At 40.2% G+C, this 22,187-nt stretch overlaps 1 non-coding gene across 1 annotated transcript; it reads right to left on the bottom strand.

The window, feature by feature from the left end:
* Positions 1–15,623: 15,623 nt before the first annotated feature.
* On the bottom strand, positions 15,624–15,716 carry trnar-ucu (transfer RNA arginine (anticodon UCU)). Its single transcript has 2 exons — positions 15,680–15,716; positions 15,624–15,659 (listed from the first exon to the last, which is right to left on the bottom strand). It is a non-coding gene; the product is annotated as a tRNA-Arg (tRNA).
* Positions 15,717–22,187: the final 6,471 nt, after the last annotated feature.

The following is a 22,187-nucleotide window of genomic DNA, read 5'->3' as shown; positions in this document are numbered from 1 at the left end:
TTGTCTTCCAATCGAGTCGAGTTGACATTGGAAGCCTGCCACACCCGGACTGTTAAACCAACGCATTAGCACGTCAAAGCCCATTGAGGGTATTGAGCCAGTATTGGCTTTAGTATTCCCCCCCTCTCCCCTCAATTCAATTCAATTCAAGGTGTTTTATTTGCATGACAGATGGGTACAAGCAGTGTTGGGTATGTATATTGTAACGCTTACGGCAGACAGGCACTGTGTAACAGCCGGCGCACCAGAGCAGCGCACCGAGGGAGCGTCTGCATTTATAACTTGGTTTTTAAAATTAGTCAAGCAATATGAAGCATCTTCTTTTACTTTTGAGTCCCTTAAATACATTGAACACAGCTTTCTCACCACTTAAGATTGCTCTTGATACCATCCTTACACAAAGCAGAAGGGAGATTTTAGTGCCTGAGCATAAAAAGAATAGGAGCATACTGCAACGCGTGTGAAGTCCATAAACGATATTAATTTTGGAACTTAAACGTTCAGTATATGGCTGGTCTCGGTACTTTAAAGAAAACATACACACCAGTATTCCATTTCTCCCTAAACATTTTAAGCATCGAAGTCTTTAAGTAACGCGATACCGGAGTCAACAAGCATACTTTTAGAATTTGATTAAAAGGGAATATAATATGGAATCGCGTATCTCAAGAAATTAATATGCAATAACTGAGTCAAGGGACTCAGAGGATCCAAGGCTAGACTGAGTATAATAGGCTTCGGGCTTCTATTGTGACATCTACTGTAAATTACAGAAATGTTAAAAGTAAACAAAATAAAGTAACTAAAATGTGGTCTAAAATCACCCCTTTAGACACCCCTTTTACTTCACTGGTGTCAGATATGAAAGGCAATAGTCTCCCGTTCTGTCTGCTGTGTGTTGCAGCAGAGGGACTCCCTGCCGCTGAAAGGGGCAGAGTAACTTGCATGCCCTCTAGTACAGTTTACACATGCACGACTTTAAAAGCTAGCAAGACAGGTTTCGATTCACATTAGCTGGCGAGCCTTGTTAAAAAAACGAATGATAATGTAACATGCCACTGTTCATGAACAAAGTTATACTGAGATTTCCTAAGATACGCGATTAAAAAATAAATAAATAAAAATTTGAATCTCCCGCGGAACACATTCCATAAGAATCAGTGGTTTTACAGTATATATCGCCTTTAAAGGTGGCTTCTCAAAACGCTTTACGGGATAAAAACAACCAGAACAGCAGCAACAACAATATTGTATTTCGTTGCACTTTGAAAACCAAGTAATAACTTAACTATACAGTACGTGCAAACGTTTCGTATGTTGCTGTCGTGAATGTCTGCGTACCCATAAGTATCTTATTTGCCTTGAGTCTGTCTACAGTATCTCTGTCCCACTACCCCCATCTCTCCCTCAATTCAATTCAAGGTGTTTTATTTGCATGACAGATGGGTACAATTCTTGTTGGGAATGTATACTTTGATATTTACACCCGGCGCGGCACCGAGGGAGCGTCTGCATTTATAACTTGGTTTTTAAAATTAGTCAAGCAATATGAAGCATCTTCTTTTACTTTTGAGTCCCTTAAATACATTGAACACAGCTTTCTCACCACTTAAGATTGCTCTTGATACCATCCTTACACAAAGCAGAAGGGAGATTTTAGTGCCTGAGCATAAAAAGAATAGGAGCATACTGCAACGCGTGTGAAGTCCATAAACGATATTAATTTTGGAACTTAAACGTTCAGTATATGGCTGGTCTCGGTACTTTAAAGAAAACATACACACCAGTATTCCATTTCTCCCTAAACATTTTAAGCATCGAAGTCTTTAAGTAACGCGATACCGGAGTCAACAAGCATACTTTTAGAATTTGATTAAAAGGGAATATAATATGGAATCGCGTATCTCAAGAAATTAATATGCAATAACTGAGTCAAGGGACTCAGAGGATCCAAGGCTAGACTGAGTATAATAGGCTTCGGGCTTCTATTGTGACATCTACTGTAAATTACAGAAATGTTAAAAGTAAACAAAATAAAGTAACTAAAATGTGGTCTAAAATCACCCCTTTAGACACCCCTTTTACTTCACTGGTGTCAGATATGAAAGGCAATAGTCTCCCGTTCTGTCTGCTGTGTGTTGCAGCAGAGGGACTCCCTGCCGCTGAAAGGGGCAGAGTAACTTGCATGCCCTCTAGTACAGTTTACACATGCACGACTTTAAAAGCTAGCAAGACAGGTTTCGATTCACATTAGCTGGCGAGCCTTGTTAAAAAAACGAATGATAATGTAACATGCCACTGTTCATGAACAAAGTTATACTGAGATTTCCTAAGATACGCGATTAAAAAATAAATAAATAAAAATTTGAATCTCCCGCGGAACACATTCCATAAGAATCAGTGGTTTTACAGTATATATCGCCTTTAAAGGTGGCTTCTCAAAACGCTTTACGGGATAAAAACAACCAGAACAGCAGCAACAACAATATTGTATTTCGTTGCACTTTGAAAACCAAGTAATAACTTAACTATACAGTACGTGCAAACGTTTCGTATGTTGCTGTCGTGAATGTCTGCGTACCCATAAGTATCTTATTTGCCTTGAGTCTGTCTACAGTATCTCTGTCCCACTACCCCCATCTCTCCCTCAATTCAATTCAAGGTGTTTTATTTGCATGACAGATGGGTACAATTCTTGTTGGGAATGTATACTTTGATATTTACACCCGGCGCGGCACCGAGGGAGCGTCTGCATTTATAACTTGGTTTTTAAAATTAGTCAAGCAATATGAAGCATCTTCTTTTACTTTTGAGTCCCTTAAATACATTGAACACAGCTTTCTCACCACTTAAGATTGCTCTTGATACCATCCTTACACAAAGCAGAAGGGAGATTTTAGTGCCTGAGCATAAAAAGAATAGGAGCATACTGCAACGCGTGTGAAGTCCATAAACGATATTAATTTTGGAACTTAAACGTTCAGTATATGGCTGGTCTCGGTACTTTAAAGAAAACATACACACCAGTATTCCATTTCTCCCTAAACATTTTAAGCATCGAAGTCTTTAAGTAACGCGATACCGGAGTCAACAAGCATACTTTTAGAATTTGATTAAAAGGGAATATAATATGGAATCGCGTATCTCAAGAAATTAATATGCAATAACTGAGTCAAGGGACTCAGAGGATCCAAGGCTAGACTGAGTATAATAGGCTTCGGGCTTCTATTGTGACATCTACTGTAAATTACAGAAATGTTAAAAGTAAACAAAATAAAGTAACTAAAATGTGGTCTAAAATCACCCCTTTAGACACCCCTTTTACTTCACTGGTGTCAGATATGAAAGGCAATAGTCTCCCGTTCTGTCTGCTGTGTGTTGCAGCAGAGGGACTCCCTGCCGCTGAAAGGGGCAGAGTAACTTGCATGCCCTCTAGTACAGTTTACACATGCACGACTTTAAAAGCTAGCAAGACAGGTTTCGATTCACATTAGCTGGCGAGCCTTGTTAAAAAAACGAATGATAATGTAACATGCCACTGTTCATGAACAAAGTTATACTGAGATTTCCTAAGATACGCGATTAAAAAATAAATAAATAAAAATTTGAATCTCCTGCGGAGCACATTCCATAAGAATCAGTGGTTTTACAGTATATATCGCCTTTAAAGGTGGCTTCTCAAAACGCTTTACGGGATAAAAACAACCAGAACAGCAGCAACAACAATATTGTATTTCGTTGCACTTTGAAAACCAAGTAATAACTTAACTATACAGTACGTGCAAACGTTTCGTATGTTGCTGTCGTGAATGCCTGCGTACCCATAAGTATCTTATTTGCCTTGAGTCTGTCTACAGTATCTCTGTCCCACTACCCCCATCTCTCCCTCAATTCAATTCAAGGTGTTTTATTTGTTTGACAGATGGGTACAATTCTTGTTGGGAATGTATACTTTGATATTTACACCCGGCGCGGCACCGAGGGAGCGTCTGCATTTATAACTTGGTTTTTAAAATTAGTCACGCAATATGAAGCATCTTCTTTTACTTCTGAGTCCCTTAAATACATTGAACACAGCTTTCTCACCATCCTTACACAAAGCAGAAACTGTCCGATGACTCACAGTACAAGTGGAAAGATTACAGATTTTAATCGTCTTTAATTTTGTCTTTAATTTTGCCTGTGGAGTGTATCTTATTAAGCTCTAAATTGCATTTTGAGCGCGGTTTTTTACTTTTTTTTAATTGCATTTTGGGCGCGGACAGCACATACAAGGGTTAATGAACTGCGCCAAGAAATTTAAAATAGTATTCTTTAGGTGTGAGGGTAGGAGTGGACCGCAGCAGGCATAATCAGCAAACCAGGAAAACAAAGAACAGGACAGGTGAGATGTGTATCCAGAAAGCGAGTGATCAGAAAAAGGAAATGGAAAACGCAGAAAAAGAAAACGCTTTACAGGATAAAAACAATAACAACAGTAGTGGCTGGGCAAACGATTTTTTTTATCGAAATACAAATTGAGATACTGTACTGTATAATGATGTGCATGAACAAAGGTATACTGCAATTTTCCTTAGATACGCGATTAATGCTTCGTAGGAGGAGGCGGTCTTTTCCTCTTGTCTAACAGTTTGTCCACAAACAAAACATTCCTGTTAGACAAAAGGAATTGAAAAAAAACAATTTTGTCAATGAAAACCGGTGTGTGTGTCTCTCCCTGCTGGATGTTCCTCTCACAAACTGCTGAATGAATAAAATAATTTTATTGAAAATGCGTTTGCGATTGTCTGGTATTTAATCTGGTCCCTTTTAACTGTTTTTCGATCTACTGTATTGCTTTGAGATGCCACTTTTAAAGGCGATATGTAAAATAAAGTTTTTTTTATTATTGTTATAGAGAAACATGATCAGATTTTCCCTGGTTCAGAAAAAAGATCTAAAGTGCTACACATAACTTTCTTAATTCGATGTATTTAAAGCAGTGAACTACTGTAGGTGTCACATAACATTCAGAAATACAATCACGTATTTGACAAATAAAAACGATTATAATCTAATCCTTCCACGTTTGATCCCAAAATCCCAAGAAATATAAATCTTGACGGGTAGAAAGCTATGCTGAAAGTTTATTAAGATGCTTAGAAGACAAAGATACTGTATCAATTTATGTTGCATTAGCCTGATTATGATTAAAAAACACATATAATTAAACACGCGTTTGCGATTTAAATCAGAACACGATTTAAATCAATATCGATTCCATATTATATTAGCAGAAAAGCTTAAAACTACCACTTTTTCACACGCTATTTCACATGCTAGTTAAATACTTCGATGCTTAAAATCGTTAGGGAGAAATGGAATACCGGTGTGTATTTTTCCTTTAAAGTGCCGAATCCTGGAATCTGACTGGCTGACACCCCTCTGAAGTGGTTCCATAAAATCTGGTATACGGAAAAGAAAGCGTTGATAAATACAAGTGTCTTTTAATACACTCTTTGCTGTGCTCTTGAGGATCCTTGTGATATTTTAAGCTCTAGTTGAATGATAAGTGTCGCATTTTAAATCATTTTCGTAGTTAGAAATTATGAAACGCCCTGTTAAAAGCAAGGAAGTTTTTATGCCCGTTGAAGTAAAACAAAATGCCTGACAAAGTATGGCTTGGACAGATTCCAAGTGCTTGTACAAATGTGCTAAAGAAATTATACTTTGAGTATACAGCTTGTCTAAAGTCATCCATTATTAATACTATTAGTAATATCTTCAGTAAAGGCTTTGATGCATAAATATTTATGATAAAGGTAGGCTGTGTACTTTTGTCCAACTGAGCAATCTTGCTTTCATAAAATATACCAACATTTTAATGACTGATGATTAACATGCTGTAATACACAGTTCAAAATTAAAGGCTCAAATGCTGTACATGAGAGGTTAAGCTCCCCCTGGCGGTTTTACAAGGCGACGCCGGATAGTTAACCACGTGACACCACGTTAACTGCGTCATACCGCGTGATACTGTGACACGCCCACCGGGGTATGCCGCGAAATACCTCACGCATTTTGAATGGCTGCATCTGTACATGCGAAGGATGCGCTCTACCACTGAGCTACATCCCCTAGCCTACCGATGATGGAACTGACGTAAAGATGTTCATATGTTTACTGAACACAATCCACCCTTCACGAAGAATGCTTGCAGTTTCCCACTTTCGCGTTTCTTCTACTACAAAGTAAATTAATGGGAATGAAGAAATAAGGAAGGGAAAATAATCGCATCGAAGCTTCCAGAGACTGGGCAAAATGAATAATTTATTTTTATATCCAGTCACATGGGCGACGGTGGTTGATTCTTCAACGGGGGGGGGGGGGGGGGGTGCGTTTTTCTACCTCCTTACTCGATTGTCTTTCAATTATGTTTTCCTTGAAACCTTTTTGCATCTTTTAAGTGCTTGCGATTAAATTACGCATAGAAAAACACCAGTACAGTTGATGTTCATGGACCGATGCACACAACTCCAGTGATAAAGCCCTGTCTGTAAATATTGTAGAAGAACGTTAAAGGGCGAAACAACGCTCCAACCACGTGAATGGTAACAAGAAGGATCGTGTTCTTATTTAATATGTGCTTTTGAATTGCCTTGTCAATACACACAGGCTTTAGAGATGGACAAATAATTTACAGTGGTGTTTGTAAACAAAGATGGAACATGTTATTTCTATACCAGGAAGAAAGGAGCAGACTCTTAAACTTTAAGAGGCGGAAACAACACCTCATCACAGCTAACACTAATTAAAACGACATCACAACAGAAGAGTGAAGCCTTGAGTGAATCAAATCAGTTTTTGTTGGTCGTCTGTGTCTTCATAACTTTGTAGGTGAGAGAGAGGATTGCGAAAATGTGCAGGTGCTTCTCAGAAGTGCGTTGGTGGTATAGGTTCCTTCAAATTACTGAGCCAGTGCATCCCAAATCTTTTCAAGATGATCTGTGATCTGGTAACACATCTCCTGAAACAAACATTCGAGGTAGGAAGCATGCTCTTAAACACCAAAACACTCAAAAAGGAAGAAGCAGATCTCTGTACACAAGACGGCAGTGCGATATTAGAATTTCTGAGTTCTTGATGGATTCAGGCTCCTTCTCAGAGGTCCTTGCTCGCCAAATAACTTTGCATCTGAGGAAGAGCACCACGGAATAAAACCCAACTCAACAAGCGAGCGCGTTGGTTGCTCTTGCTCTTAATGCAAGGAGCTGTTTTTTTTTTCCTCGCAATAATCATTATTAACCAGAAACAGCAGCACAGGTAGGTCGCATTTGTGATTATGTCACTTCTCTGCTTCAGCAAGGTCAATAAAAGACTCTGAAAGTAGTAAAGCAAAACTGAACTCAAAATCATATTAGGAATTCTGAGCGATATCTCCATACAGGTAATCCAATAAGAACGTTGAAATATTTGAATATCATCTCTCTGTATATTGCGCTGCTTTTTACCCAGAGTAAAACTATTGGATTGAAGGAATGCTAACTGCTGGGTTAAAATGTATAGTTGTTATTTGGAGAAATCTATAAACTCGTGATCTTTTATGTTTTAAAAGACAGCACAGGAAAAAACGACAGTGCTTATTATTTTCCGGAGATGGAGCACTGATGACCTATCCGAGCTAATTGATAAAGCCCACCCAGTGGATACACTAGCAGAACGTCAAAGAACATTCACCTTTGTATCCAAAGAAACCACAGGAACAACATCAGGAAGCACAATCAATTCCCCTTTTAAATCTTTCCTGTAAATTATGCTATGTGAATTCATGAAGTTAATCCTCTGATCTCTTTTGATCATGAACAAAGTATTTCTGATGGAGCGCTTTGTTAAAAGGTTTAATAAGCTTTTCCCCTGCCAACGATTCGGCGCTAAGAATTAAAAGTTTCACAGACAAAAGCAGCTCACCGCCACAGCCAATATTAAATGTGCTTGCCGGAACACTATCATGTGCACTGCCTCAAAAGTGATCTCGGCAGACGTTGTTCCCTACATAAAGCTGAACATGCCAAAGAGAATTTCTGTTGAGAAAACAAAATATTTCTTCTGCCTTGATGTTAAGCTGACAGCCTGTCTTTTAGAAAGTCTATCTCTAAGCACCTCCCGCAGCCTAACAAAAAGCGCTTTTACTGATCGTATTGCAGGTCTTAAAATACTAACATTTGGCAGCAGTGGGATTCAAACCCACACCCCAAGAGAGACTGGAACCTAAAATCCAGCACCTTAGACCACTCGGCCACACTACTGTCCTCCATCCTCATCTTTCTCACATTGCTGGCTTGGACTGGGGGGCATCAGCTCTTGTCGTCCGATCTAATGATATCATGACATGTGGAAGTGACTGCACCTTCATCTTCCGAAATGCTTTCAATAGCACAAACGCTACTTTCACCGGCACAAACGTAGCAATAACAAAGGAGGTGGGATTCATCCTTTGTGCTGTTTGTAGGGGTGCAACTCTACGGTGATGCAAGAACAAAAATCAAAATCCTTTGCTACTACTGTTGCTTTTTTCATAGTTTCTTCAAATCCTTCATTTGAACGTCGATTTTGAAGGATATTGATGATAATACCACATAAATTGTGGTTTTCTTGTGATCGCCAATTTTATTCACCAGCCTTTTTTACAGTTCCTTCTGTGTTTCACAAGGTGTAATAGCCCCCCTCGCATCCTCAGCTAACATATTTTAAAATTACAATAGATTATACAGCATGCATGTTTACATTTATATTAAAATTAAAGTTAATAAACCAGAATACATACAGTGCTATCCCAATAATTCTTGTCAGGTTCTCCAACAAATCTGCTGAGGGTGCAACAGGAGTATAAATGAATTTTCCCGCCAGCCATTCAAAGACCAAATTCCATGAGTGAACATTATTTTCTCAGACGTTGCCGGCATTGGACTTTGCCGGTGGTATTGAATTATGTCCACAACTGTTGTAGTAGTTCCTTCTTGAAGTTCGACATGTGCAAAGCACTCGTAATATCATAGGTGTTAAAGTTTCGCTGAGTCTAATCGACGTAATTGAAGCCGTTTTGTTATTCTGTTGTAAAAGCCGAAACCCGAAACAATAGTAGTGTTAAGAGGAAATGCCTCCTAACAGCTGACAAGCGCTCCTAGTTAGTGTCATGGTGTGTATCCCTGCCTATCATTGGGAGACGGGTAGCTTTTTTACACTCAAGATTCCAATCTTCAATGCTTTGTGTGAGAGCTTACATAACTTTCCTTTTCTCACATTTTCTGACGACTATTCCAAAGGTGCACCCTGTCAATTCCGAATACTTTTCAAAAATCTGCCTGCATGTTTGATTATTGTCATTTCATTTCGAAAAAGTTCAATATTGATCATAACTAAAGAATATAATGATCACGAACAAAAAAGGGATAAAGATGCGAGTCGATCTTGAATCACAGCTGGGTGACACGGGCTTCTGTTCTGATATGGTTGTACGAGAAACAGGAGGAATCGCCAATCTCCTATAGAACATGAGTTGAATCAGGAGTGAGCCATTTCGTATACTCGTGCATATGTCAACGCCTGACCTACATCGTAAAACTAACATTAAGTTGTCAGAGACATTCATTTATATACAAACAAGAGACAGACCAAGTAATAATTCTACATTAGTTCAGGTGGGTAAACCTGAACTAACTAATAAACGTATTAATAATTCTACATTAACGTGTCCTACACTGATCAGACTAATTGACATGGTCTGATTCAGAGCCTGTGCAGCTCGTGCTAATTACAGCAATGACAGTTCTGAACCCTCATCACCGAACTGAGCACAAGTTCAGCTGTTCTCCAGTTTTGTTATACATGTTTTTTTCATTGCAATTGAGTTCAGAGCTGGAGCTGATCTCCAGACAGTACAGTGTTTTGGGTAAGTTGTCGAAATTCGCATGAGACTGTAGACAACTTACCCAAAGTGTTTTCTATAGCTTTCAGGTGCAGTTCATTTATATAAAAGAATGTAAGTGGTATAAACTCAACAAGCCAGACGGCAGTCCAACCTATAATTTTCTGACGCGAGGCCTGACGCGTTATTCATTACACCACTGACCCTGCAATTGTAGTACTAAAAAAAACACGTTTTCTACATTTATGTCTGTTTAAAAATCACTCTAAAAAAGACAAAGGGTTTGTGTGTCGCGCTAAAATTCCGCTTCATTTCGAATGCAAATAAAAACCGTTTTGTTTCAAGAAATCATAAATTTGTCACATCCTTCATACTATACTTCTCTCTTGTATTAGTAAAGCATTTTGATTTAAACTGAACAATATATGAAAGGTTTCATCTATACACTTACACATAATAAGTATACGAATAAATACTCGAAAGAAGCCGCAGCTCAGGTATTAGAGAGATTTAAAATCGGATCGGAGGATTTAGAGTCCAGACTGCAAACCAACAGCTGACACAGGTCTTTTATAGAACCGTTTTGATTTCCTCTACTTTGTCCCCGTGACGTCATTGTCCTGCTCGCAGCCGAGCCCGACACACGTCTGGTTTCTGTCGCTGGGCGCACACCCTGCGGTCCATGCGGGTCCTGATACGCCAGTACAATGACGGGAACACTAAACTGTAAACAGGTGCCGTCCTTCGGCTGAGACGTAAAACCGAGGTCCTGACTCTCTGCGATCATTCAGGAGAATGGTGGAGGGGAGTCCCCATTACCTGTAAAGCGCATTGAGTGGAGTATCCAGAACAGCGCTATATAAGTGTAAGCAATAATAATAATAATTATTATTATTATGTAAAATGCAATAAAAAATAAAAAAAATATCAAACTTTGATTCAAAATAGATTAATGTAAAAACTGATAAAGCTAATGCTTTTTTCAGGGCTATATCTACTTTTTTTTTAAAAAAGCGAAGACTGTCGCGATTGTGAAAGTTAGAGAATGTGTACCAGCGCCTTCATATCGCGAGCGTCAATCTCGCCCGTAGCTGCGAGAAGGTTAAAAGCGCCCGAGTGAGCTGTCTTTCGTCAAAGTAATTGCCGGAGCAGTAGGACGCAGAGCACCATCCAGCAGCTGTAGACGGTGTTCGGGGAAAAGCTAATTCTGTTTTTAGCACAGGGAGTGAGAATGAGCTCAGTCCGGCTCCCAGCACAATCCATCCTGGTTTGGTTACAGTGCGTCTGAGGCTCTTTGGATCGTAACGTAAAAAAACAATTGCTCACATCTTGTGACTTCCACGACAGGAAGGAAAGATATCACTTAAAAAAATCAGAACTGAAGATTTGGATCCTGGGCCTCAATTTGATCAAATTATTAAAATAATAATTATCAAAATATCAGATTGTGTTTCTGCAACATTTCGTGCACAGTACGCCATTTTTATCTAAAACAGTCACAACGAGGGTTTACACGCAGTGTGGGGTATTTTCCCCTTTTATATTTTTGCCACTTTATATCGAACCTGTTATACTCCCAGAAGTGCACAGTAGCTTGTACTTAATAAAAATGTACAATTCACCGCTGGTATAAACAGATGTGTGCCGTGTTTGCTTTTGTAAGCATTTGTTTAAAAAATAAGTTCACAATACGATAAAAACACAGAAAGCACAAACTTTATAATACAACGATACAAAATCAATACCAAATCATTATGCCAATTAAGTAACTATCCTTTGAAAACAGAGAACACCTTTATATCTACAAAAAAACTTGACATTTGTATGAATTTTTGAATTACAACGCATGCAGTGTAGTCCCTTAATTCAAAGATCAGATCTTGGCCAAAACAAAACAATCAAACGTGGGCTGAATTCGGAACAGGAGCTTCTGCTTCGTCGTTTATTGAGCTTTTGATCAATGTCTGAATGAAACAGATTCACTTTTTTATTTCTTTGGTTAAGGTACAGAAAAGCACCTTCCTTCGCACCAGAATCGAACCAGCAACCTAAGGGTTGCCACTGATTCTACTACACTCTTCTGCTATACCAACTGAGCTATCGAAGGAATGTCAGATATCGCTCTCTGGCACATGCTGCCGAATGTAGTGAAATGTTCCGGGTGATTTAAATCCCACTCCGACATCAAGTTTCCAACTCGTTTCCTTAGTCTTGTTTACCTTGAATTTAAGCCACGAACCAGGATTCTACTGTATAAACTACCAGGGATATTACAAAATGTTTGATGGGGCATCAATCATTCCAGGCGGAAATTGACTCCTTTTTTTCTCGAGAGATCATATTAAACATTTCATTAGTATCGAGAGGAGGATCACCATGAGCCACAAAACAAACAGTTTCTTTCTGTCTTTATTATAAAGTAGCGTTTGTGCTACATTAATAATATTTTTGTGGAAATAAAGAAGTTGTAAATTTTAAAATTTATATTTGAATCGAAATGTGGTTTTGAGTTAAATATTAGCGTGTTCATGTAATTAGTTTGTGTTTGTCATTACTATATATATATTGCCATGTTACTAGAATTTGTAACTGAAGTTTACTAGTTGTGTTTTTTATGATGATTAGACATTTGTTGATTACAATATTGTATATAATCTATAATTTGAACTACATATTTTTCAGGTGTGAATAATTGTATATTTTAAGAATACATTTCTAAAATAAATCATTGGCTTTATTTTACTAGTTTCTACTCCTATAAAAATCTTTCTTTGATGTATAATAGACCTTTAACTATATATGTATTATAGTCTTCTAAATTTATCCGTATAATAGAACTCCAACCATTTATGTATAATAAACATATAATCATAGATGTCTAATTGACGTATAACGATATACGTATATTAGAATTTCATTCTAGACCAGTTACGGAGCACATTTACACGTCTAAGGTAAGCGTTTAATAGTCGTATATTCTACATCTTTTGCCCACTGGGATGTGCCGATTTTAACTTAGCAAACCAAGATACACATTTTCTAATGAAGCCTTAATTAAAAGACAGTTTGTTTCTCGAAAGCGTGTTATGTAAAAAAAGAGAAAAACGAAAATATATGGATGACAATCTTTCAAAGCTGAAGATTTTACTTTTGAAAAATTGACATTTTATGTATGCAGATGCATTCGCTGGTTTTAGTACTTTGCTGTACTTCCTGAATCATTTTCAGTATTATAAAGTGGGTGTAGATTTTTCTTTCAGGTTAGGACGCGAGTGTGTACATGTGATTGATTTTCGTTTCACTGATTCTCATTGAAGATTTGGGAATTAACGACGAAAGAATCAGTTGCCTCGGAAAGCAGAAGGTTTGGTTCTCAACGATATTGAAGACACGCCCATGTAGAGCAGCGGGTGATGTTTTGTACTATAAAAGACCAAGTGCTCAAAGTGACGTCTGCGTTTACCGTTTAGACTTTTCATCTTGGGCGCACTTTTAGAAAGCAAAGATAGAGCAGTTGTGTTGAATCACCCCATAACAGCTGTCAGCAGAGTGGCGCAGCGGAAGCGTGCTGGGCCCATAACCCAGAGGTCGATGGATCGAAACCATCCTCTGCTATGTACAGTTTATGCACGATTGATAAGGACACCATCAATTTAATGAAGTGCATTAAAACTGTTTTTTTCTCTTGTGTGTATGCAAGCTTTACACTTAAGGTACTCTTTCATCTTTACCAATAGCAGATGCCCAAGTGTATCTTTGGTTGTTCTGCGATCTTTCATAGCTTCCTCAATTCCTTCAAATGAACATCCATATCAAAGCAATTATGTATATATATTACAATTAAGGTACATATTAAAAATATCAACACACATTTGTATAATGCTCATTTAATAATGATTGTCAAGGATTGTCAGGTTCTCCAACAAATCTGTGTTCTAATTTTAAAATATTTTTGCTAAGGATACAACGGGTGTATAAATGAATTCTCCCAACAGCCAGTTAAATTCCACACGTGAAGATGGTTTTCTTGGACATTGACTTAGGTACTTAATTGTTTACTTGTTGTAGTTGCACACGAGTAAAACACGAAGATTTCCTGCAACATTCAAGAGGGTTTGCAAAGAAATCCCTTCAATTTTTAGCGGAGATTATGTTTAAATCATCACAATCTGAAGCGCATCCCTGAGTGCGTTTGACCCACCAGCCCTTTGTTTAACAGCTGCACAAGGACACATTCCCGTTGCTTTTCACAAATCACTGGCATTTTTTTGCAGCATTTTTTCTGTCCTGAGAAGCAAGATTTGTATTTTATCTTTCAGAAATTGTATGAATTTCTTGAAGTTCAGAAACAACTTGTTCCAGTAAAGAAATGAACACTTGCTTCAAAGTAAATCAAGACGTATGTGTCTCTTGCTGTATGTGCTCTTATCTGTCCATCTCTCTCTCCTCTTCTCTCACTCTGGCAGTCTGTGCAGAGTATCTGAAGGAGATGTAAAACCACTTGGAAAAGAAGAAAAATTCTCAGGAAAATTCTCAGGCAGAATAAAAAAATTATTTTCTTCTCAGTCAGATTCACAGCTCAGACAGGATCTCAACTCCGTACTGCTCTCTATCCTCACAATCCCGAACCAGAAGATATTCAGACAATCAGTGCTGCTATATGAACAATATCAGACAGAACAGCCTGGACTCATGTCACATTTCCCCATTTTATCCTTCCTCCCAGCCCTCTTAGAGACATAAAAGAGCTCCTGGTTCTCCTCTCTGTGAACTGGGCTCAGGGGTCACTGATTTGGCAGTTGTGGGTTCTGATCCAGGTCGAAAGCAAGATGGTTCTATTAACGCTTTCCAGAACTTCCAGCCCTTCAGTATTACTTTCTTTACTGTATGTCAGCCTCCCAAAATGTTTATACATGTTTTATAACACATATGACTGTGGAATTATCTTATTATTTATATATAGTATTTATGTAATAAACACCAATAGTGACACTATGATCAGTATATTGATTATTTGTAGCCGATGGTCCGATGGTCGTGTCTACAATAGTGACCATTTGACCAGTCTGTAGCTCTGAGCAGTGGGACTCAGATCACACAGATGACCTGTCTGTGTGTGATTCCATACCAGTCCTGGGATTCAGCTACTCTCACAAATGTCTCATAGACCGTCTTATAAATTTACAATTAGATGAAGACATGTAACAGTTTTACAGATAATTTTAATAATCAGACAGTAGTTTTGGCAGTGGATACATCTCCACATGGGAGAAAGAAACTGAAATATATGTGCTCACTGTAAAGTAGGAAGAGGTGGTCAGACAAGCAAAACAACTTTGCAGATAATGTGAAGTGACATTGTTTTGTGTCAATCTGCTCACAGATTTCACTTCATGTGCCTTAAGCTGTGCAATTTGTATGGTTGTTGAATGAGATTGATTTCTTCACAAGCCCAGTCAATTGCCAGTGGAGAGCTTGCCGACGCACACCTTCATGAAGACTTTCTTTAAGATTTCATTGTCACGTTGCCTCCTTTGCATATAATAGTAGCTCCGACACTAAGAGAAAGGATGAGAAATGGCGTTTATCATGCGATTGCAGTGTTTGTTTCTTGTGGCTGCTGTTTCATTTTCAACTGTGGACTCTTAAGAAGTCCTTTATTTGACTTGATCAACACTAATCCCTAGAGGATTTTGAAAGGTTGAATCAAAATGTTACATGACTCTGGTGGGACTCGAACCCACAACCTTTGAATGACTTCATTCTATCAAGGTCTAGAAGTCCAATGCACTCTCCATTGCGCCACAGAGCCAACCAATATGTAACTCTATAAAACAGCTACAGAAAGCTGTAACTCATGCTTATCCCGTTGTCTTTAAATTAAGCTCCATAAATATTGACAATGAGTGGCCTGTTGTCTACGAATAGATACCGCTGGGATTCGCACCCAGGGTCTCCTGGTTTTTAGTGAGGCGTCTTAACCAGCTAAGCCACGGTGCCAAACCTACTAAATGTTATCCACAACTTCAAACACCTGTGAGAAACGGGCAACTGCAGTGTTACGCCTGCTGGCTCAACAGATAATCCTTTTCGAACTTTAAGGAGAGGATTTCTTTGTCAATTCAATTAAACATTTTAGAAATGCTGAACGATTGATGTGTTTCACGCGCAGAAATATTTTATCGTTACGTACTTTTTCTGTGCAGTTAGTTCTCCTTCAACTCCGCCCAACAACAGAGGTCGTTTTTAATACAGGAGTAAAGGCTCATTGCACATCAGCAAAACATCACGTACAGGTTTAGGGAGAGCGACATCAGTGATTGGAAGGTTGGAAGTTTCGGGTCACTTTTTTATTATAGATTCAAGCAGCCCTGAATACCTTTTCAAGAAACATTTCAGAATCCCAGTCACGTCCAGTATGATTGCTACACAGGTCTACAGTATACAATCAGAATACTGTTTGTGCATTATATAAAACACACCGCCCAAAGCATTTCTAAAACAGGAATTACATGTTCCTGAATGCGCCCTCCTTTATAAATAAAATAAAGGGTCTGAAGCCTGCTCCAAAGAAGCACTATATTCAGAGCTGACAAAGATGTGATAGGAAACATCTCGGAAAACGAAGATGCAGTCATTTCCACACGTTGCACAACAAGAGCTGAACCCACCCGACGTTCTCCAAAAGAGTAAGGTGTTGGGAGTGTGGCTGGGTGGTCTAAGTGCTGGGTTTGTGCTCCATTTTCTTCGCTGGGTTAGGTTTGAATCTTGCCGCTGCTAAGTGTTGGTGGGTTAAGACCTTCCTTCTATTGCGACTTCAATGGGTAAAAGCTTTGCTTGACAATCTGTCGAGAGACTGAACTAGGTGTTTCAAGATAGTCTTTGTCAGCTTAACATCAAGGCATAAAAAAGCCTCATTTTGTGTTCCCAACAGCAATGCTCTTTGGTCCCTTCAGCATTATGCAGGAAACATCTGCCGTGATCACTTTTGAGTCAGTGTGAATCGTAGTGTGCCGCAATTGTTTTTAAAATTGGTTCTGTAGGCATGGTGCATTTGTCTGTGAAACTTGAATGCTGTGCTTTTTCACGCAGAATCATCGGCAGGAGCAAAGCTTATTCAATCTTTGCGCACAGCGCTCCATCAGAAATACTTTGTCCAAGTTTTGAAGAGATTGTGGGATTCTCTGCACACGTTCACATCTCGTACCTCAGACAACTCCACCATTCGATGGGAAATTGATTCTGCTTCTTGCAGTTGTTCCTGTGGTTGCAGTAGTTACAAAGTTGCACTTTCCTCCACCTTCTGCTATAGTATTCACTGGGTGAGCTTCATCATTTGGCTCAGAAAGGTCAACTGTGCTTCGGAAAAAATCAGCTGCAGTGTCGTTATTTTGTCGGTGAGTATGGCTGTCTTTTAAAGCACATGAAAAACACGGGTTTGTGGATTTCTCGAAATAGCAATGAATTCAGTTGTGCAGTGCTTTACTGCTTTCAGAGGGTCTTTTATCGACGCTGCTATAGTAGAGAAGTGACATAATCACAAACGCAACCATTTGTGCTGGCTGTTTCACTAAGTATTAAGCTTTTTCAACTATCACATGATTTTAACTAATTTAACATCATCTCCAGGAGAGCACCTCACACTGCTCACTGAGCTGATGTACAGTATGTGCCCATTTCTCAAAAATTAAATATCATCTGAACTGATTTTTTCTATTTTAAATGCTTTCCTATTCTTTTAATATTTCAGTTAAATCTTGAAGTACTTTCCATTGATATTAATCCTAGTCCCGATGAACGATTCTGGGACATGGTGTACCTTGAATAATGTTCTTATAGGTTTCAGTTTGGAAAAGTGCGCTCTCCAGAAGCTACCAAAACCTCTAATGGTCGCACAAAGCTTAATGCAATAGCAACGTTTGGGGTTGAAAAAGAATATTACTTGCTATGAATACGAACACTGTTACAGGAGGCGCATAAGAACTATTTTAGCTCAGATCATCAATTTATCTTACATTTCTACTCCATTAATATCGCTATTGAGTGCTAAAGGTAGGTCCTGGCAATACTTCATGAGATCTTCTTAAGAAAACTTAAAAAAATATATTTCCAGTGCTGAAAAAAAAGTAAAAAATACCGATTATGTGCAACTGATAAAATCTCTTTTCCAGGGATGTTGTAGCCACATGCAAATGACTTTATCAGCTTTAAAAGTTTATTTTGCATTTATAAGACGATCAGCATGAGTAGTATAAAGCGACACCTTTCTTCAAACTTTTGACAGGTACCACGCCCCCTTTTCCAGCCAATGGTCGTCCGCGGTGGTTAATGTCCCGCCCCCTTGTCAGCCAATGGCGTGTTGTTATTTGTGCATGTCCCGCCCCCTCAGGAGCCAATGGTGTGGGTCGGAACTCCCGCCTCCCCCCGGCCGGTCGGTCCCGAGCCTCAGGGTCCCAAAACCCCAAGGCGGCGCATCCCTCGCTTTAGGTGTGTGAAAGTGTGTATTGGTTTGGAAGGGGACCATGTCTGCCGCGGGGTTGAGTGCGCTCTATTATAACCCTAGGAAATCGGGTAGTTACGGCGGCGCGGGGATTCTGGTGCGGGCCGCGAGATCCCGGGGTGTGAGCGGCACCAGCCGCGGCCGGGTGGTCGAGTGGTTGTCCGGCCAGACTGCTTATACGCTGCACAAGCCGTCTCTCAAAAGCAGCAGGGGTGTAAGCACACACACAAACACTGACTGCGTAAAGTCTCACGGACAAACACCATGTGAAATGTGAACCGCTTTATTTCAACAGGGGGTTTTCAAACACAGAAACAGAGCAGCAGCACTTTTTACACAAGTTACAGACTCCAGTTTGCAAGTATGTGAAATGTGAACCGCTTTATTTCAACAGGGGGTTTTCAAACACTGAAACAACGCAGCATACATGCGTTACCGGCTCCTGTTTGCATTCAACAATTAAATGTTGGTGCGGAAAATTAGTTCGGTACACGTAACCACCACCCCAACATTGCTGAGAAACTTTGCGGCATCTGAATAAGCATTCATAACCCCCTTCCGCTCCCTGTGTCTAAAGCCATGCGAACCACACTGGGCGATCCAATCTAGCAGGGCAAAAAAATTTGCCTGCGTAATCAGTGGGATGGTGTTACCACAGGTTCTGTGCAAAACATGCTGTATTTTGGAATACACACTGTAGAAACCCCAGGCTTCCTTTTCTGATCTGAAAACATCAGATCTGCAATAATTTAGAGCAGGTATACGCAATGTTCTTTCCAACACTATTTCCTGTACAAATTCTTGAGAGGTAATGTGAATATTGGGTGGTAGAATCCACCGTGGTACGACAGACATCACTTAACTCTGCTTTTGTTTTGAAGGCAACAACGCCTCAGGACCTCGTGACCTTCAAAAAGGGGGGATATGTAGCGGCAATACTTGTTAATAAGACAGAATTAAGCGTTGGTATGCTGTCCTAAAGGAGGCCCCATCTCACCCTCCATCTCTGTGGTGCAGCCACAGAGAAAGTATTCATGCAGGCTGATTTAAGATGTTTTCTTTTGATAAGGAACAAGCTCCCAGACGGGGACACACTTAGCTAAGCCTGGCTATCATGATCAATGGTCATCTATTGGCGCCTATCAGTCTAGGGAGTGCCGAATGGACATCTGGACTGCATTCCTAAGTGTCAAGAGTAAGTGACTTATATCTCATCTTGACCAACCAATCAGGGACTGGCAGGGCGTGGTAATACCACGTGGGTCTCCAATGCCCGCCAAACTCTCAACCAATCAGCACACATCTGGGTCTTGGTCAAAAAGGGAGAGCAAGCTCAGATCGGGGCTCTCCTTGGCCATTTTCACGCATCCTCAGAGACAATCACGTGACAACTGCTGTTGTCTGCAAAAGGACTTGGACTTTGTTCTAAGCGCGAGGCCGAGGATCCCGTACGTACTCAGAATTCTACCAACGTGAATGCTCCGCTGGATCAACGGCAGCCTACAGTTGGACCCTCATCGACAACCTGAATAGCTTATTCAGAAGCAGCGCTGGACCGGGGAACGAACCAGCTTCTTACCAGGCAAAAGAGTGACTTGTGAGGACTCGCGGTCACACTCTGTGCATAGAGACTTTCTACTAGCCAGCCGGACTGCTGGTAGATCCCCTCGGAGCAACGACTGCCCTGCGCGCCGCAGTCAGATTCCTCCGCCCGTCCTACTCCAAGCTGCACCTCGACTGGTTGGCCGGTAGCCAGAGGACGCTGACACAACGCCCATTGGACAAACGCTGCAACAGAGCCTGTCAGCTGGTTTGGTGTTCGTGCCGGGAAATTCCAAATCCATACACAGTGGATAAGTAAACCCCATGTTCTACATTGCGTCTCGAGAATTCAATTGTACCTCAACACAAGTTGTTATCAATTTAATTTATGAGTAATGTATTTACTTCCGAGTTTAGAGTAACAGTGGGTAATAACACTGATTAGCGATTTGGTAACCGAACGATATATATTGACATATATTCTCTGTTGTGTATCTCTTTGTGTTTGCATCTCTTCGAGATTATATACCTTGTATATTGATAACCCTCACAGTAAGGTCTGCCTCTCGTATCCAGGCAGACTAGTATATCTTTGGTGCACAATTGATATTAATAAATGTATCTCGTGTATTGAACCCGTGTGTGTGCGTTGTTAGTTGTTCTGACGATTGATTTTCTAAAAGCTACAACGAACAACCTCGTGATTACTGTTACAATTAATAATTGTCTCCGTAAAACCATCAAACCACTACATTTAATGGCGTCCCTGTGCGGGCTAGTTTAGAATGAAATGAGAATCAATCGCACAGAATAACTGATGTCGCTGTGAGTTCAAGTTCAGCACAGCACCGTGGCTTCTATACACGAATACCGGGTGTGCTGATAACTGCGTAAAGAAATCCCCCTGTTTTCTAGCGGTTAGTGTAACGTGTGCTGATTGGAAATCCATCTGCTCGGGTGTTTAGATTCCATACTGTATTTTGGTAAAAGGAAAAAAAGTAATACTCTTAAAGTTTCTCTGACGTAATGACAATGGCTGCTAAAATGTCTGAAGTGGAGTCGCTTATAAGTACTATTTCTAGCGACGACAATCCTGGTTACTGGAGCGGTATCGAAAAGTTGAACTTTGATGATATTGAGAAGCTGCAAATAAATCTAGTAACTAAGGTAGCGAACCAGCTTAACACGGGAGGGTCTGTGAACGCAGTTCAGGTCCTATCGAGTTTCGCCTTAAATCTAGCTAAACAGCTGGAACTGTCTTTGCCCGAGCTGACAAAGTTTCAAAAGCTTCAGGGAAAGCTAGAAAGATATAAGGCGGAGCGAGTTGAGTTGTTGGATATAATCCGAGAAAAGAGAGTGAAAAATGAGGAAAGTGAAGACAGACTCAGGGAAGTTTTAGGTAAATTAGATGACCTGTCTGCTAGAGAAACTGCGGCTGAGGTAGCTAGGAGAGACCTGGAAGCGAGCTTGAAAGAAAAAGAAAAAGAAATTGAGTTTAAATGAGCTCAGCCAGGAAAGGCAAAAGGAGTTAGATGCTGCCGTACTGGAAGCAAAACAGGCTAGATCCCACTTGCATCCCAGCCCACCTAGCAGCCCGGAGCGCTCACCCAGCGCGCCGGGAGGAGGTTTCTCCCGGCCAGGGTCTGTGGTCGGATCGGCATGGGGGAGATCGCCAAGTCCTGCGTGAGACGCAAGGGCGATTCAATTCAGGCATAGACACCCTGCTCCTGATCACGGCCGTCTCCCTGCCCGCGGAGAAACCGAAAAATTAACCTCCACTCCCTGAGGCAGTTAGCCAAAGATGTAGAAAGGTTTGACCCGTCAGTGTCAGGGAATAATGTGGAAACCTACATCGATGAGCTGAGATATACTTTGCAGTTTATGCCCGAAGTGTCCGAACAGGAAAAGGCTATGTTAGTAAGGAAAACTACCAGCCGAGCAGTCCACGAGTGGATGTCTAGACAAGGACCGGAGGTCTGTAATAGCTTTGAGGAGCTGTGTCAGGCAATGATCGGAGAATTTTCGGCTTTTATCGATCCCATAGCTGCCGTGGCCGCTGCGCACCATATTAAGCACGAAAAAGCTGAAGTCCCTCGCGACTATTATGAGAGGCTTAGGTGCACTTATCTTGCAGGGCGGAATGAAGAGTGTTGCAAAGAGAACGTGAATTTCAAAGGTTTATTCATTGCTAATCTGCATCCCTCAGTCAGGAAAATGATTGTGATGCACACTGATGCAAAA

This window comes from Atractosteus spatula, unplaced genomic scaffold, assembly GCF_055471065.1.
Source record: "Atractosteus spatula isolate fAtrSpa1 unplaced genomic scaffold, fAtrSpa1.hap1 Scaffold_72, whole genome shotgun sequence".
Classification (NCBI taxonomy): domain Eukaryota; kingdom Metazoa; phylum Chordata; class Actinopteri; order Semionotiformes; family Lepisosteidae; genus Atractosteus; species Atractosteus spatula.
The sequence above is the reverse complement of the archived record's forward strand: the minus strand, read 5'-3'. Positions and strand labels throughout refer to the sequence as shown.